This window comes from Abrus precatorius, unplaced genomic scaffold (assembly GCF_003935025.1).
Source record: "Abrus precatorius isolate BTA unplaced genomic scaffold, Abrus_2018 Scaffold7, whole genome shotgun sequence".
In the NCBI taxonomy this organism is placed as follows: Eukaryota; Viridiplantae; Streptophyta; class Magnoliopsida; order Fabales; family Fabaceae; genus Abrus; species Abrus precatorius.
In genome coordinates, this window is record NW_020874417.1 from 24,511,079 (window position 1) to 24,528,730 (window position 17,652).

Here is a 17,652-nt window from a genome sequence, read left to right on the forward strand (position 1 = left end):
CTAACTTTTCACTCTTGTCATCTAACTTCTTCCTCCTTTCATCAGAAACATGTCTGTAACATAAGGAGTCAAAGACTCTAGTGTTTCACACTTGTATGTTAATTCTAAAGGTCTTATTGCTTGATAAAGGAGTCTTCAAGATTAGTACCTCTTTCTTATCATAAACCTTCATCAATTTTTCTTTAAAGTCCATTAAAAAACCCTTTCCTAACAACTTTCCAATAGTCAATAGATTGTGCTCCATAGTAGGAACATATAACACGTCAATAATATATGTAGAGTTACCATCTTTATGTTTGATAAGGACTTTTCCCTTCTCTTTAACCACAATAGTACCTTTGTCTACAAAATAGACTCTACTCTTAGTCTGTTCATTCAACTCCCCAAACTAACTTTTCTTACCATCATATGGTTGGAACAACCTATGTCCAAGTATCAAGAATCTAAACTGCAATTTTTAAGTTTGATGGTGGTCACCATCAACATCACTTCATCTTCATCACATATTTCTTCATGAGCCACATAAGCTTCTTTATCATTCCTATTAAAAGAGCTTTTACTTCAACAATCTTTTGTAAAGTGGCCAAGTTTATTATAATTAAAATATAATAATTGCTTTTTATCAATCTTCTTATTACATCTTCTCCGTTGTCCATTATTGTTCCCTCTTGTGTTTTCACCTTGGTGATAATAAAACTTTATGGATTCTTGATCAAAGTCACGCCTGTGTCCATCATTATGTCCTTCTCTAAATCTCTTTGTTTTCTTCTTTTATTATTTTTTCCTCTCTCTCTCCACCATTCTTCTTATTTGTTTGGACAGGTAGTGCTTGATCATATTGAGATCTTGTTAATTCTCTCATCTTCATCTTCTGCTCATGGGCCTTTAAAGATCCCTACAATTTTTTCACATTTATCTATGCAAGATTCTTGGACTCTTTTATTGCTATTGCAATATAATTGAATCTTGCACCCAAGATTATGAGAACCTTTTGCACAATAGTCTTGGTACATAGTTTCTCTCGACAAGATTTCATGAGGTTTGTCAAAGACTGTTACCTTATGAAATAATCTACATCCTTTTTTTAGGTCTCCATATAGAGTAACTCATATTACCTCCTCAAAGGTCTAAAGTCTAACTTCCTTCAATCTTGTAACTCTTGAATTTAGCTTTTCTCTAAGATATCCCAAGCCTCTTTTATTGTGGCTGCTTTCGTAACTATTTTGAAGTTTGCATTATAACACTCTTACCTTCATGAACTTAACCTTGCTAAAGTTCATTTGAAGAAAGTGATTGAAAACTTGTTTTGTGGGTATTCTTTTTCTTTTCTTTCTTCCTTGTCTTTCTTTTTTTTATTTCCTTCTTTTACTACTTATGATTAATTTACTTAATTGTTTTACTTTACTTATTGGCATTGCAGAGTAAATCATGCGAGGCACTAAATCCTTAACAATATTTTGTTAGTAACCTTAATCTTAAACTATAAAAATTTTCTTAGGACCCTTGACTTGTGCATCGGTGATAATTTTTTTAAATTCTTCAATTTCACTTGCAAGGCCATGACACTTGCACCATTCCACTAAGATTCTTATTAAAGGCACAATGACTTTGAAGCCTTTCGACCATAACTTTGTATGTAAAAGATTCTTATACTAATTCAATTTTCCAAAATCATGTAGATTGACAATTTCGTTGTTAGTCCTACCCTTTCCATTCAATATGCCATAGGTTTGCATTTGTTTGCCTTTCTTTTCAACTATCCAGTTATCCTGCACCCTTTTAAATAGCCTTTGACCTTGAAGAAAAAGAAAAACCTTCCACGTGCAATGTTAGTACCATAACTGACTTGCACCTTTTTAAATTATGTGTCCAATTAAAGAAAATTGGAATATTTTATTCGATTTCAAAGGCTAACCATGCAAGCAACTAGATTTAGTGGCATTGAAACTTGTTTCAGCCACTAAATGTTCTCCAAAAAGTCATGCCGAGGTATGAAAGCTTAAGAAAAAGCACTTTGCCCTCATTGTCTTATCATATTTGCCTTGGGCCAATTAAATTACATTCAAAAGAAAAAATCTAATCGTACTTTTTTGCACCCATTGCGTTCTCAACATTAAGAAAATCATCCTAGGAAAAACATTTCATTTAGCACTTGCTCTCTAGATACTGCACCAAAAGAAACTTAAGGAAAAATCATATAGACCTCAATGTGTTTGTCGTCTTTAAATTTCTTAAGAGAGACCAAGAGCTTGCACTCTTTATCCCATGACCATGGAACATCATTTTTGAGCTCAAAAGTTGTCAAGGTTTCCTTACTCATCTAGTTGCACCTTTCCTTAAGACATCTTCTTTGATTCATAGAAACTAAGAACTTGAGAGCCAAGGAGAACAACTCTCACTAAATGGCACCAAAATCACTTTTGAGAAAGTAAAAAGGAACCAAAGAATATAGGGAGAACCACACTATGTTACCATCTTTGATTGTTCATTTATTTGTGAACAATCAATGAGGTAAGGTGAAAGTTCACTTACTTGCCTAGGGAGTTTTAGAATAGCCATGCAAATAGGGATTTTGGGTGATGTTTGGATGTATGATGGTTGTAGGTTGCCAATGCCTACAACGACTTCCTTGTTTTTCTCATTTTATAACATTGATGGCCTCAATTCAGCTTTAAGACATGTTAAATGAGTGTGAAAATGTTAGAATAATTAAAATGATAGACATTCATGTTAGTCCAGTATGGACTTTACATATAACCCAGAGCTCACCCTGGAGGTGCAACCTTCCCCTAAAAGGCACACCAGGAGATTCATCACCTGGGATTCACTGTGCGTACCTACATCCACGTGCATGGCACTACTTAGGGATCCAAACTTTGATATCACTTGTTAGTCTAGTATGAACTTTACGTATATCTCCACACTAGTATGATATTGTCCACTTTGGCTTTAAGCTCTCATGGTTTTGTTTTTGGACTCAACCAAAAGGCCTTATACTAATGGAAATATCTACCATACTTATATACCCTTGATCCTCTCCAATTCCAGTAAATATGAGACTTTATTTGCACATCCTAACAATTCCTTACATATATGTATGTGACTTGGTGCTCATTATATGTATAAAAAAGAGTGCTATACTTTTCTTGAATTTCTTGTATGTGCCTTGAACTTTAAAATGAGGGAGGAGAAGTTTGGGATGGTTTTATAAGTTGTTAAGTTATATTTTTTAAAATAATATAGGGAACCGATGGGAGAAAGAGAAAATGACACATTAAAATATTTATTTATACCCTTTAGTTAAAAGAAGATGACTAAGAGACACACATGATAGAAGATAATAGGAATAAAATTGGACTCTTGTAACAATTAAAAAGAGACTATTATGGAGAATGTAAGGCATGTGTGGTATAAAAATTAAGTAACATTTTATTGCCTAAGTGTGAGAGAGACTGAGAAAAGAATAAAGAAAAACAAGAAATAAAAAAGGGAGACTTTAGAATATATAAGTGAAAAAATAATTCAATAAGTATCAATCAAACAATAACACCTAAATGTAGACATAATTCTCAAAGATCATTTAACTAATTGTCTTGTTAAGATTAGTAAGTATATTAATTGATGACTTAGTAATATGATTAAGAATTTTCATGTTGTAACTGTTTTAGTTTTTAACCAACTTTTTAAAATGTAATTTCTAGTGTTAAACTTGTGTCTTACCATGTCAAATCGTGTCGAAGCTGCAAAAAAATATTTTTAAATTTGGACACCTATAAAACAATGTCTAACACGTGTCCAAGCTGTATCGCATTGGTATTGGTGTCAGAGTTGTGTCTGACACCTGGACACTCGTTTGCATAGAGATGTCCATGCTTCAAATTTTGACATATGTCATGATCTTTACCTTTTGCTCATCTAAAATACAAAACTCCTTAAAAAAAATGATAAGTTTAACCTCTCTAATAGGTAAAACTCTGTTAAAAAAATAAAAAAAATAAGAGTGTGAAACTAATGTTAATATGACAAAAAAGTCTCAAACATGTAATTTATTTTAAAATAATATTATTTAATAATTAGATTTTAATTTTTTTAAAAATTAATAAGTCATGGCCTGTACCTCCACCCCAAACATAGACTTTCTTTATATTTTAAAAAACTTATTAAAATATTATTATTTTTAAATAATTTTTTCTATGGTGTTTTTTTGTCATGTCATCACAAATCTTGCAACTTTTAAGGTTGAAACTTATGAAATTTTGACACATGACTTAACTTTAGAGTGTCTCACCAGTATAGTAAGCTATATTTTTTTTAGAAAGGAGTCTCATCACTTGTAAGGGAGTGTTGTTGAAATCATGACATATGCCAAGATTTTAATCCCACATTAGTAGGCGAGACAAGTATCTTGCTACATGGTAGCGATACAAGTCTTCTGTTGCAATGATGATACTCTTTGGACTTATAATAAGTGACATTACTCTTTGAAGAATTTGATATAGTTATAATCTTTTAATAAAAGTTTTGTAATGTAAATATGATTTTGTATTTTCACAAACACTAACCATAATAATTTGAAAGAAACTTCAATTGGATTAGTAAAATTTATAATTATTTTCAAATTTTTATTTATAATATATTTGTATAAAATGAGTTAGTTTTGTTAGTTAAATTAAATTGAATAATCGTAACAAATTTATAAATTATTTGAATTTATAAAAAATGTTAAAATAATTTATTTTAATTTACTTGAAATTTATTTGTTAAAATATTGTGTGTAATTGTTATTTTTTTAATTTTTTAAAATTATTTTTTAAGAATACAAGATGAGTGAAATTATTATTATTGAATATTGTAATGGTAAATTTTTTTGAAGGAAATGAAAGTTGACTGTTGAAGGAAACAAAAAATTGAATATAATAAAACAAGAGATAAATTTGGAGGAATTAAAAAGAAAAACTCATGTGAAACTTAATTTTAAACATAATCATGTTATTTCTAGATTAATTTTATATTTTTGTTGTTGATGAAAGTAATAGATGATACATTGCTTTGGACATATGTCAAATCCCCTGAGTTTTGCATTATAGGTGGCAAGAGTAACGCATACCAGGATCTCTTGAGTTTTGCATGACAGGTGGTGAAACTTGCTTTTTTTTTTTTTTTTAAGTTGCAATCATTTAAGAGGCGAGATTTGTGATGATGTGACCAAAAACACCCTAAATATGATAATTGTTTTAGGACTAGGCAATTTTTTTGAAGCCAAGAAAAGCATTGTGAGTGAAATTAAATGTGTTTGGGTTATAATGGGTGAACAAAATTGAGTGCTAATGGATAACAATTGTTGAGTGCAGGTATCAGATCTTCAACCCACCAATACCCAACCAAACCAAACATACATATATATTATATATAGTACACACACTAACACTTTGGTGGAGAGTTTACACACTAGCATATAATTATAGTATATAAATTTATTCTTATGGCTTTTTTTTTCTGTTATGCCGCTATGCTGTTGTAATCATTTTGTTAAAGTTTACATTTACTCTTTCCCTTCTATGTGAAACAAACATGCATGGTTTAAGTCTTTAATTTTCCTTCTCGTATTTCACACTCTAATAATAAGTCAGAGTTTCCTTCTCTATTATCAATTCTCTATTTCTTGTCTTTTATTTTATACCCTAACTCACCTTGTTGCTCTTTTTTTCTTGCTTCATTTCTCTTGTCATCAAGCCTCCTTCCTTTGTATTTAGGTTACAACTACTAGTGATGTTGTAGCTTTGACAATGCAGGAGAGCCTACAAAGACGTAGATACTTTAAGACAAGGCTAGACAAATGTTTGAGGTATCTTAAACCTACCTTAAACTACTTGATCAATCAAATAATCCACAAAATTACTTGATCGGACATGAGTCTTGTAATATTCCATTTAATTTTTATTGAATTTGACCTTTAGAGCCCAAAATCAACCAAAATTTATTGATACTCACTCCTAATTATTTTGAAATAATATATTTTAATAAATATTTTTTTCAAAATAGTAAAAAACCCCAAATATATATGTATGAGATGTTATATTTTTACTTAATAATAAAAAAAAAAATCAAATCTTATACCTAACATATATCGTTTTTAGTTTTCATGTAAAAAAATGCTTATAAAATATTCTTTACAGTTTATTTCTATTTTTAGATTTTGTTTTTATATTTAATAACATTTTTTATTATAGTATTTATATGATATAAACTAACCCTTTGTTTTAATTTTTGTATGAAAAAAATTCTATATTTGAGTCTTTTAAGCCCTTTGGATTAGTTCATATAAAAAAAAAATTAATATCATTAGTAAGCAAACTAATTTAAAAAAAAAAAATTCATGTGGAGGCTAAATACATTTTCTTTTATATAGAAACTAAACAAATAAATTGTTAAGGATAAAAATTAAAATATTAGTTTAATCTTATAATTTTAAGAGAAAAATAATTTTTTTTAACTAAAATAGATATCTCATTAACACATGTACTATTATCATATTTTTCAATAAAACATGAGTATATATATATATATATATATATATATATATATATATATGGCCTTATTCATATAAATTTATGAATAAATTTTTTAACTTTTTTTTTTCAAATTTTAAAGAAGTTAAATAAGATTAACTTCTAAAAATGAAAGTATAAGTTAATTTTAATTTATAATTTTTTTATTAATTTTATATATTATTTTTATTTTCTTACAATGACTTATCTACGAGCTTATGTAAGTAGGACTAATGACTATTATTACTCACTTTTAATTTATATTTGTCTAAAATACTATATTTTTTTCTTGTAACTATATAATAATAAAAATATTTTACATGATTATTTTTAAATTATTTTTAAATTTAAGTCACAATAAATATATAAATATTATAGTAAACACTTCATAAAACTTTATGTTTTCATTGTCATTAAAAACTTATTAAGAGCATAAATTTAAAGAGTAATGCTATTAACATATTTTTTAATATACTTTTTTTGACTCACTTTTTATTATTATTTAAAATTTATTTAAAAACAAAATTATACGTGTCTCACTCTTTTTTATTAATTAATTTATTTTTATATTATAATTTTTAATGAAATTTAGAAGCTTGTTAAATTTTTGTTAGAATTTTGTTTCAACGTTGTTGATAGCCTATTGATAGGTTAAAGACAAACAGAACTCGTAAATGAAATTACCTACCTCCGAATGCCTCTCTTTAGTTAGCAACTCTTTATTGCCATTTGCCCACTTGAATGTACTATTCTTGTTCTTCACGATTCTCTATATGATCTTCTTCTAATCTTCAGTTCCACGTCCACATGTCTCTATAGCGAAGCATACGCATGTCAATGTCTAGGTTCAGAAATAGGTAACCATGAACTCAAAAGCTAACTGTTGTATCCAGCAAACCCGTGGAGTCGGGTAAGACCCATCATTTGTCCGGGTTGGATCATGCTATGGGTTTGCACTCTCTCTATGTCATTTTCTATTACACTGACCATCACAACTTGGTTGGGTCCTATGAATTGGACCCTTTGAAGTTCTTACTTTATATCCCAACATGACGGGTCGGTTGACCCGAGGTCAAGATGGTAACTGGGAAGTGAGGTACAATGACGAGGGTGTTCGGGTCATAAAGTTCTCATTTATTATAAAATTTATGCTATTTAGACATTTACTCTTTATTAATAAAAGTAAATACATTTGACTATTTAATACTATAAATATTTTTAAAATAAAATACAAATTTATGATGTATAGCTATAGCTATTTTTATTGGTCTTAATAAATTATGCATCTAGTTTTTATAAATAAGATTATAGTTAGGATTTTAAACATATTTCAGAACCAACAACTTTCACAAATGATCAAGGTGGTTAGTACCCAGGCCCATAATTAAGACTTTTTTTTCTCAAATTCTTTTAATGGTGGAAATATCCAAGAAGTAGTTACACTTATATACTATTTTGTTTATGAAAAATAGCCACTTTAATCAATTTTATTTTTTAAAAATAGCCATTTTACAAGTTTAATGTAAAATTATTATTTTTTTCATTTTATACTTAAAATAATTATTATCTAAAAATTTATTTTTAATTTTTCTCTTCATTTATTTATTGCATAATAAACTAATTTCAAAATGAGAATAATAAAAAAATCTATTATAAATTTAATGAAAATAAGATAATTAAATATATTCTTAAAACGTTAGATGACCATTTTTTGAAAGACGGTGAGACAGAAAGACTAGAATATTTTTTGTTTTCCCCCTCTTTTGACCGAGCATTATCACAAAAACAAATTTATTACACTTTAATATATATAATGGGTTTCCTTAAAATTATTTGTTATCTTGCTTGATTAATTAGCAAGACAGGAGGTTAAAAGTTAACACTTTATGTATGATTAACATTAAAAATTACTTAAAAAATGACGTATTTATTTTAAAAAAGGTTACAAAATATTTATATTAAGTATTTAAAAAAACATTTAATAACTGAAACTTGTTGTTCGTACTTTTAAATAAAAAGTCCTTAAATTCAGATTAAATTGAGAAGAAGGATTTGGGGTATTGTTGCAGATAAACAGCTTCGAAGGAGGAGTTGCAGTAGCACTGAGTTGTAGTCACATGCTTGCTGATCTAACTAGTACAGCATCATTCTTCAAATCATGGACCCAGTCACAATGCCAATTACCCATCACACACCGTCCATTCTTCAGCACAGCGCCACCATCACCTGTTCCAAACCCCAATGCAATAAAGTCACTATCTCACCAGCAACAACCACATGCACCATCCAAGAACATAGCCACGGCAACTTTCAAGATCACCAATTCAGTCATGAAGCAATGCCTTTCCCATGTTCCTGATGTATGCTCCAATGCCACTCCATTTGACTTCCTTTCCGCTTTGTTTTGGACTGCCGTTGTTCGCCTGAAGCCACCGAAAAACCATCCCCAAACTCACTCTCTTTCCATTGGAGGTGCCGTTGACTTAAGCAAGGAGCATGAAGTTATATATTTGGCGTCTAGTTTATGCATGTGTTGTTTGAATGTGCTGGATTTAAAGCTTCATTTTTGTTACCAAAAGAACAATCATTTTTGGCCGAAATTCCTATATAATAAAGTTTAATACAAGTTTGTGTGTGGAAAATAGAAATTCCATTATTGTCGTTTGTCAGTTGTCAGCAGTGAAGTAGTAAACTGTTTAACTTGAAAAGAAAAAGAAAAAAAAAATAGAGAGGGGGAAAGGAAATCCAATTGATAGGAGAGAAGACAAAAAACAAAACAGCATTTGCACCAGCCGGGAATCGAACCCGGGTCTGTACCGTGGCAGGGTACTATTCTACCACTAGACCACTGGTGCGACATACTTTTAAGATTTATTTTTTAAATATTACATTGATTTGTCACAACGTATAGTACCGTTTCCACATGCTTAAACCAGCATTCCACCTTCAAATTTAATCAGTGCTACTGACCCTGGGGTGATAACTAGTAAAATGGTAAGTAGGTGACTGCATATTTTGCTACTTGAGTTACTGTTTGGTACACAAATTACTATTCTACTCACCGCTATAAAAGTTTTTAAAATTAGTAGACACATCCATAATTCCACGTCTACGTAGCAATTCGAACAAAGAAATTAAGCTATATAAAATATATGAAAAAGTGCACACCGTAATTTCATACAAGAAATTTTATTTCACACACTAATCATTAATCAATCCCTGCATTCATAAATCACATTATTCAATCAAAGTGAAAAATTATTTGAACCAAGCTTCAGCAAAAGCCTGCTACAAACATTAAGATGAAATCGTGGATTCTAATCTTCTGTCTCATTTTCTATGTTTGTGCTTATTTAATCACATGTGAAAAATTAATGGTGTAAAAGTTATATGAGAGTAATCCGTGTTCCACTATAGCAATTAGTTCATACAAGATCAATGTGATTAAATTGAATGATATAGGTTTTGCAGCTTGGCGCAGAATTGGTATCTAGCTATGCTTTGGATCCCCTACCACCTCAGATATCTATATTGCCTTTGTAATTTTTGCTGAGCCTCACTTTAAATGAACTAAAATAATTATCAAGGTTTTTTTTTTTTTTTTTTTGTTGTTCCTACTATAAGATTGAAAACTAAGATGGTTGTAGAATTAGAATTAATCCACTGTGTGTTATAATTAATACTAAACATATTTGATTTATAACAAATAAAAATAAATAAATTATTTTTCTTGTCTAGTCAAGTCTTGAATTTTAAATAGTCTTTCTTTATGTGTCCTTTCTTTTTATAAAAGAAATACTTTAACTTATTCTTTAGATGCAGTTGAACAAGAATTTTTCTTTTATGATTAATTTGATTATTTTTACTCTTTATAGAAGTAGTCAAGTTCACCTTTTCTCCTTTTTCCATCAGTAACCTTTCCTCTTTTTGAGCACATATAGCCAAACCACTTATCCTTATATGTGTTATAAGAGATCTTAAAAAAAGCTTATTAATGAGGCAAGTTGCACAAAATATAGTGTACCAATAAAGAATCAAACATGGTAATCTTCAAGGCTTTCAGCTAAGCTCCTAAATAACAGTAAAAATGTTGGTCTTTATAAAAGTCAAAGAAAGACAATCAGACCTCTCCCAGTTTTATAAAGATAAATTGCATTTGGAGTGTTGGTTGCAATAATAGTCAATGGTTCATCCTTCTAATAGGATAATCAATGTTCATCTAGTCCAAATGAAGAACTCTCTCTTTTCAAAATTTATGGTTGTCACCTTTTAAATCAAGAATACCGTATTTAATATAAAAAATATTCATAGATTGAAAAATTACAAAGTTCAAAATACCACATGCTTATAATCATAATTTGATGATAAAATAAATGTCATGTTTCACCAATGCAAACATGTTTTAATATATGAATCTAGTGACATAAAACTTGCTTGTGGGCTAAAGTCGTATTCAATCAAACTCATTATATATTTTTATAATAAAACTATCAAATTATGTTCCTTTTCTTTGTAGGTAGATTAAGAAATAGTATCCAATATTTTATCCTAATTAATCATACAAATGTAATAAAAATCTTGTGAGTAAATCTCATCACATCACATATAATTAATTACAATTAATGTTTTTTATTGTGACTTTAAAGACTATGTATATAATTTTAATCAATTAGAAGTATTGTGGCTACTCTCTAATTTATTAAAATTATATTCATCACCAAACATTAATTTTTCTTCAAAGACTATATATATAATTTTAATCAATTAGAGGTGCTATGACTACTCTTTAATTTATTAAAATTATATTCATGACCAAACGTTAATTTTTCTCTAAAGGGCCAAATGTTAGCATTAATATCAAATAAACTAGACATAAAAATTTGCATGATCTAAGTAACATGTGCAACATATGTCCAAATAATAATTCAAATTAACAATGTCATGCTAAATAGATATATAGCTTTGCAAAGAGAAGATATATAATTTTTAGAATCACATATCTATCAAATATAAGAATCAAGTCCACCATTGCAGTGGTTCTGGGTTTGAATTAGGACTACATCAAAATTTATTTTTATCTTAATTTAAAGGCAAAACACTTTCCCATTTCACAAAAATACCGTCAACAAAAGCAAAGCTAACCACTGTGCCATGTACTATTTAATATTAACAATTGACATCCAAGACTATATATTCGCATATTTGTCAGCAACAGAAAATACGCAAAACAATGGAAAACCTTACGTTTCAATCATCTTCAACCTCTAGCTAGGTCAGTTTGACCCGATTGTGACCCGCAAACCCAACTCAAAAAATCCAACATTTTTAGCATGCATTAAATGCGAAATAACATGTATTTAGATATAGAAAATGATTTTCCATCTCTTTTCCATTTAGTTTTGATAAAAGGGGTCAAAACACATAAGATCCACGTCCAAAAACAAATTTCAAACTTTTCAGAACAAGCAAGGCAGAGGCTTACAAGCTCTGATACAAAATGTAAACAATAATGAAGCTATGCGGAAGTGAAAATAGATCAAAAGCACTAACCTCTCGCCATTGCAAATCGGTTTGAAGTTTTAGTTTTTCAAACTCTCAGCATATTCAGTGACCTAAAACAAATGACAATAACACATTCTATACGATGCTAGTTCATAAAGTGGAGACAATGTTTGCCACACCCACCATAAACTTTTTATGCCAAAAATTCATCAATGAAGTTCATATAACCTATCTCTGCCCTGAGCCCTCTCTTCTGTTGTTGTAGAATTAAAACATTTATAGTGCTACATGCACTTTACTTATAGAACAATATTTTCTAGCAGTATGTGTCGCAACTGGTTGGTCACAACGATACGACAAAAAAATATATATTTAAGAAAAATATCTTTTAAGAATAAAAAATATTTTCTAACAAAATCAGAGCAGTAGTCACCAAAATTTATTTTAAGAAAATCTTAAAAAAACATTTAAAATAATATGATCTTTGAAAGTAAAAATGAGCGGGAGTCGTTTACTGTAAGGAAGATATTAGCACCCTACAACGTCTTACCTCAAATTAATTGTGTAAATTTATTTTAATTTTAAAAAATATTTATTTAACCCCTAAACATTAATTATTTATATTTTAGAAGAAGAAAAAAAATTATTTATTGAAACGTTAACTCGATATCTTAAAAGAAGAAAAATTATTTTTTAAAAATTATTTTGACTTGATGAGTTCAGTTCCCGCTCCTACATATCCCCAATGCAATGGAGAACTCAAAGTTACATAGTTCTATCCAAAAATTACAAAACTGGTTGATTAAAATTAAGTGTAATAAAAGAAAATTTATTTTGAAAGTAAAATTATTTTTATAAAATTAAATGTTTAGGATACAAGATAACGCAATTATACATGTACTATACGAGAAACAATACAGATAGTGAAGGAAGATCACACAATTATATTACAAATCGATAAAAATATTTTATTTATAAATGAAGTATTTAGATTTTAATTTTGATTATGATTAATGTTGAAAGAAATTTAAGATCCTATAAACTATACATAAATTTCTTATAATTTATTGGACAATTAAAGACAATGTAAATCGCACATCAATATTGCAAAAATTTGTATAGTAAAATGAAGGAATAATTGGTTATTTAATTTATCAAAATTTGAAATATGACTTTTAAAAAATGGAATTGATTCTATTTAATAAAATGAATAAATATATTTAAATTAATTAAAAAATAGTTACTTAATAAAAAGATTATAACTTTATTTGATAAATTTATATTGCATAGAACTTAAAGTAATGTTGGTACACAAAAGTCTTAACGATTTAAAGTATATAAAGGTAAAGATTAGGGATGGCAATGGGTAAAGTACTCAATGGGCACCCGCAAAATTTACCCACAATGGGTAGGGTATTTACCCACTATATGGGTACAGGTATGGGTGTGGGTAAAAACCCGCAAATTTTAATGGGGATGGGTGCGGGTATGGGTATCTAAGTACCCACCCCGCCCCATACCCGCATATATATATATATATATATATATATATATGCTTGAAATTTATTCTACAATTATGCATTGAATTTTTGTATTATTATATTACTTATTTGAAGTTATATAAGATTAATATAAAAATATATTTAATAATAAAATAAACCAAAAAATTTATTTTGGTTTACATTTTTAATAGAAAAATTTATTTACTATTTTATATCATTTAATTAGGCTAACACAATTTAATTATTACATAGTTAATATAAGATTGACTTTTTTTAAAATATTATTTATATATGACACACATAAAATATTTTTTACACAAATATTTTTGTTAATAAAATTATATTGATGTTTAAATCATAAAGTGAATGATAAATAATAAATATTTCATAAATTTTACAATCACTTACTATTACAGTAAATTTATTATTTATTAATAATATTTAAATTTTAGTTTTATATTTTAATTTAAAATAATATTTTTCTATATAACATATGTATTACAAGCACAACTATAATCTATTAAATCTAAATAATATTATTCTTACTATTTATTCACATTCAAAGAAGTTTTTGAAAAGATATAAATATAAAAAATTATTATTAATTTTTATTTGTTAATTTTTTTAAGATAAAAAAGTATAATTTTTTTAATATACACGTATATTTCTTTATTATAAAATTTTATTGTAACTATTTATCTTTTATTCAAATTCATTTTTTTAAAATTTATATACATTATAAATATTTAATTCACTAAAATAATTTTTCAAAAATTTATATTTTTGATAAAATACTTTCGTATAGTATATGAGTTAAAAAATATTAGTATTAATATATATATATATATATATTAATTATATTATATTATTTTAATTAAATCTATTATTTTTCTTACAATTTCAAATTCAAAAGTTAAAAAAAAAATTTATGTATCAGCTTTCTGTTATTAGTATTGAACTTCAATACTTTAACTCTATTCTCATTCTCAATGTCTGTCTCACTAAAACTTAATAACTATGAAATATTATTCATTAGAGTTAGTTGTTAATGTCATCACAAGAGGTTACTAAGTGATCCCACACGAAGGGACAACCATTGTATAGATCTATTTCGTTGTCGTTTTGACATTACCAACAATCAAATCTCACACAAGATGAAATTATCACTGACAAATAACTTGTGTGTTTAGTTTTTGCTTATTGTTTCTAAGAATTTTAGTTTAGAAAATTATTATATTAAGATACATTTAGCATTTATGATCTTTGAATATTTATTTTTTTATCTATATTTGTACCTTGTTCGGCAACTACATATTAAATTTTTGTATTATTATGCTACTTATGTGAAGTTATATAAACATATTTTTTTTTATAAATATTTTTTTCTCAAACAAGCGCGGGTAATGGGTACAAGACGGGTATGCGGGTACCCAGAGGGTACGGGTACGGGAATTAATGTTTATACCCATGCGGGTATGGGGCCGGGTATGGGTATTTTTTTAAAACGCGGGTATGGGGATGGGTACTGTAGTACCCTACCCATTGCCATCCCTAGTAAAGATGTTGCACAATAATACTATAAATCACTACATTAATATGATAATAATAATAATAATAATAATAATAATAATAATAATAATAATAATAATAGATTAATTTTAGAAATCAAATAAAACTATTAATTTATTAATGGTATATAAAACTTAAGGTAACGTTGATATATATAGATTTTATAAATTTATAATACATGACCACAGAGAAGCAGTATGTTAGTATTATAAATTGACGCAAATGTTACACTCTTTATTTGTTTAAAAATATAATTTATTAATCACGAAATAAAAGATCAAAACATGAATATAAAATTTAATTACATCAATCCTTCTAAAAATTAATACAATAAAGTAAAGGATAATACCAAAGACAAATAACTCAAATACATAAATATGCTGAATATAAACAATAACACAATAATTATTATATGAATTTTATTTTCATATTATTTATTTTGACATAAAATTTATTTATTTACCTATTTTTTAGATTTAGTTGGCTAAACCTAATAATTTTAAAATAATAATAATAATAATAATGAAAATAAATAAAATAAAGATAAGAAAAGTTTTAAACTAAATCAATACTAATCTTAGTTTAAATTTTTTCTTTTTTAGAGTCTCATTGCATCTGGTTGCACCACAAGATAAAAAGCAAAAATAAAAATAATAACTAAAAAACCACAAAGAAAAAAAAGAATAAGAAAAAAAATAAAAAAATTATGATTCAATCACATTACAGACTATTATCCTCCCGCTCCCTACAAATCCCATTAAATGCTATCAAATGTTTAAAGGCATAAAATAATGCCAGAAAAGATGAAACTTTATCAAGTAGGTAGCGTAAAACGTATTGCATTTCATAAATGCTTCTGCGTAGGTCAATCAACATCGCATCCCATTTTCTATTCTTTTCATTTGAAAGTAATAATAATATAAAAGAAAAATGAAGACTTATCAAATATCCGTGACTCCTTGTTTTTACCATTCATTTTCTATTCTATCTCTCTCATTTTGAAAAGGCTCGAGAAATATTTATATGAATATGGGTTTATGAATAATGACCATACCTGAGAAGATTAAGAGGTTTTCGGATGTGAACAACACTCAAGGATGATGAATAGCTAGAACAATGTTATTTCTTTACTCTTTTTTTGCTTGATTTCTTTCTCTATTTCTTTTTTGTTTTCTCTGATTTCTTCTAAATATGTTTGTCTCCTAGAAATTTTTCTTTCTTCCTGAAAACTTGTTGCGTTTTTTAAAAAAAATTTGCTCATTTCTCTCAAATTTTTTTGAAATTTTATTACTATTTCAAATCTTTGCTCTCTTTTTTTGAAAAAACTTCGTACCTTTTTTCTTCAAAAGGAAAATAAATCTCCTTGCCTCCAGGTCTTCCATTTTCTATTTATATTGGTCTTCATTTTATGCTTTTAGAGTTTTACAAAACGTCAAAAATTTTGAATTTTTTCCTTTCTCATGCTTAAAGCACAACTAGATGTTGGGTACAGAACTGTACACTGCAAAATTTTTGTTTTGGGAGGGCCAAACTTATTTCCTAAGTTTTCATTTTTTTTTTTTGTAAAATAATATTTTATGCTATAAAAATTTGAAAGCAACCGTGGTAAAGAAGAAGAAAGAAAAAAGAAAAAAAAATGGTATTCACATTTTAGAAGAAATTTATGTTTTTGAAACTTGATAGGATTAAATTGAAGGATTTTTAAAGTTGATGTACTAAAATTGACTTGGGCGAAATTCGTGAACAAGCATTAAAGGTATAGATATCATGCAGGTGACAAACCACCATATGAAAAATCACACAATAGTGACAACATCATTCCCTTGATGGAGATGCTATGCAAGAGCTAGTTGTGATTAGTTGTGATGTTGTCCATCCATGGATTTTTGCCAAATTTTCTATCTCAAAATATAAGATCTTGTTCTTGGAGAAGTTCTGCCCCTGTAACTGTGGTTGGATTGCCTAGTGAAAAACAAAGATAGTGAACAATGAAGACCCATTATTAACAGAAACAAGGAAAATACAACATTACGTTTCCAACTGTATGACCCATTGTTAATAGAAACAAGGAATGCACATTACATTTCCAAATGTATGACCCATTGTAAGTGTTGTCACCATTCACCAAAGTCATTTCAATGGACGTTCTTTAAGGATTAGGAAAGGCATTAAGGAAAGAATTAAACAACTTAGTGAGTTAACATTCTTTACAGACATCAAAAAGTCCCAACTCTAGTAAGTTCTAATATATACATAAATTTTTTTGGAATTTGCGAAAGAAAATTCTACTAAAAATGTGAATCTCCATAAATCAACTAACTTTTCTCCAAAGAAATCACAATTTAAAAAATAAGAATATGCTATCTCCTAAACCCAAAGATTAAAAGGAACCAATTTTCAATTGGGTGTGGGTGTATTATAGTCGTGTGCATTCATGCTGTTAGGAAATTACTTTAGGCTTCAAACATGTGCACATAGTATTTGTATTTCAGTTGTGTGCATACATGCTATTAGGAAATTACTCTAGATTT

General features: G+C 27.8%; 1 non-coding gene across 1 annotated transcript; it reads right to left on the bottom strand.

Moving 5' to 3' along the window:
- Positions 1 to 9,332: 9,332 nt before the first annotated feature.
- Positions 9,333 to 9,403, bottom strand: TRNAG-GCC. The gene has a single exon. It is a non-coding gene; the product is annotated as a tRNA-Gly (tRNA).
- Positions 9,404 to 17,652: the final 8,249 nt, after the last annotated feature.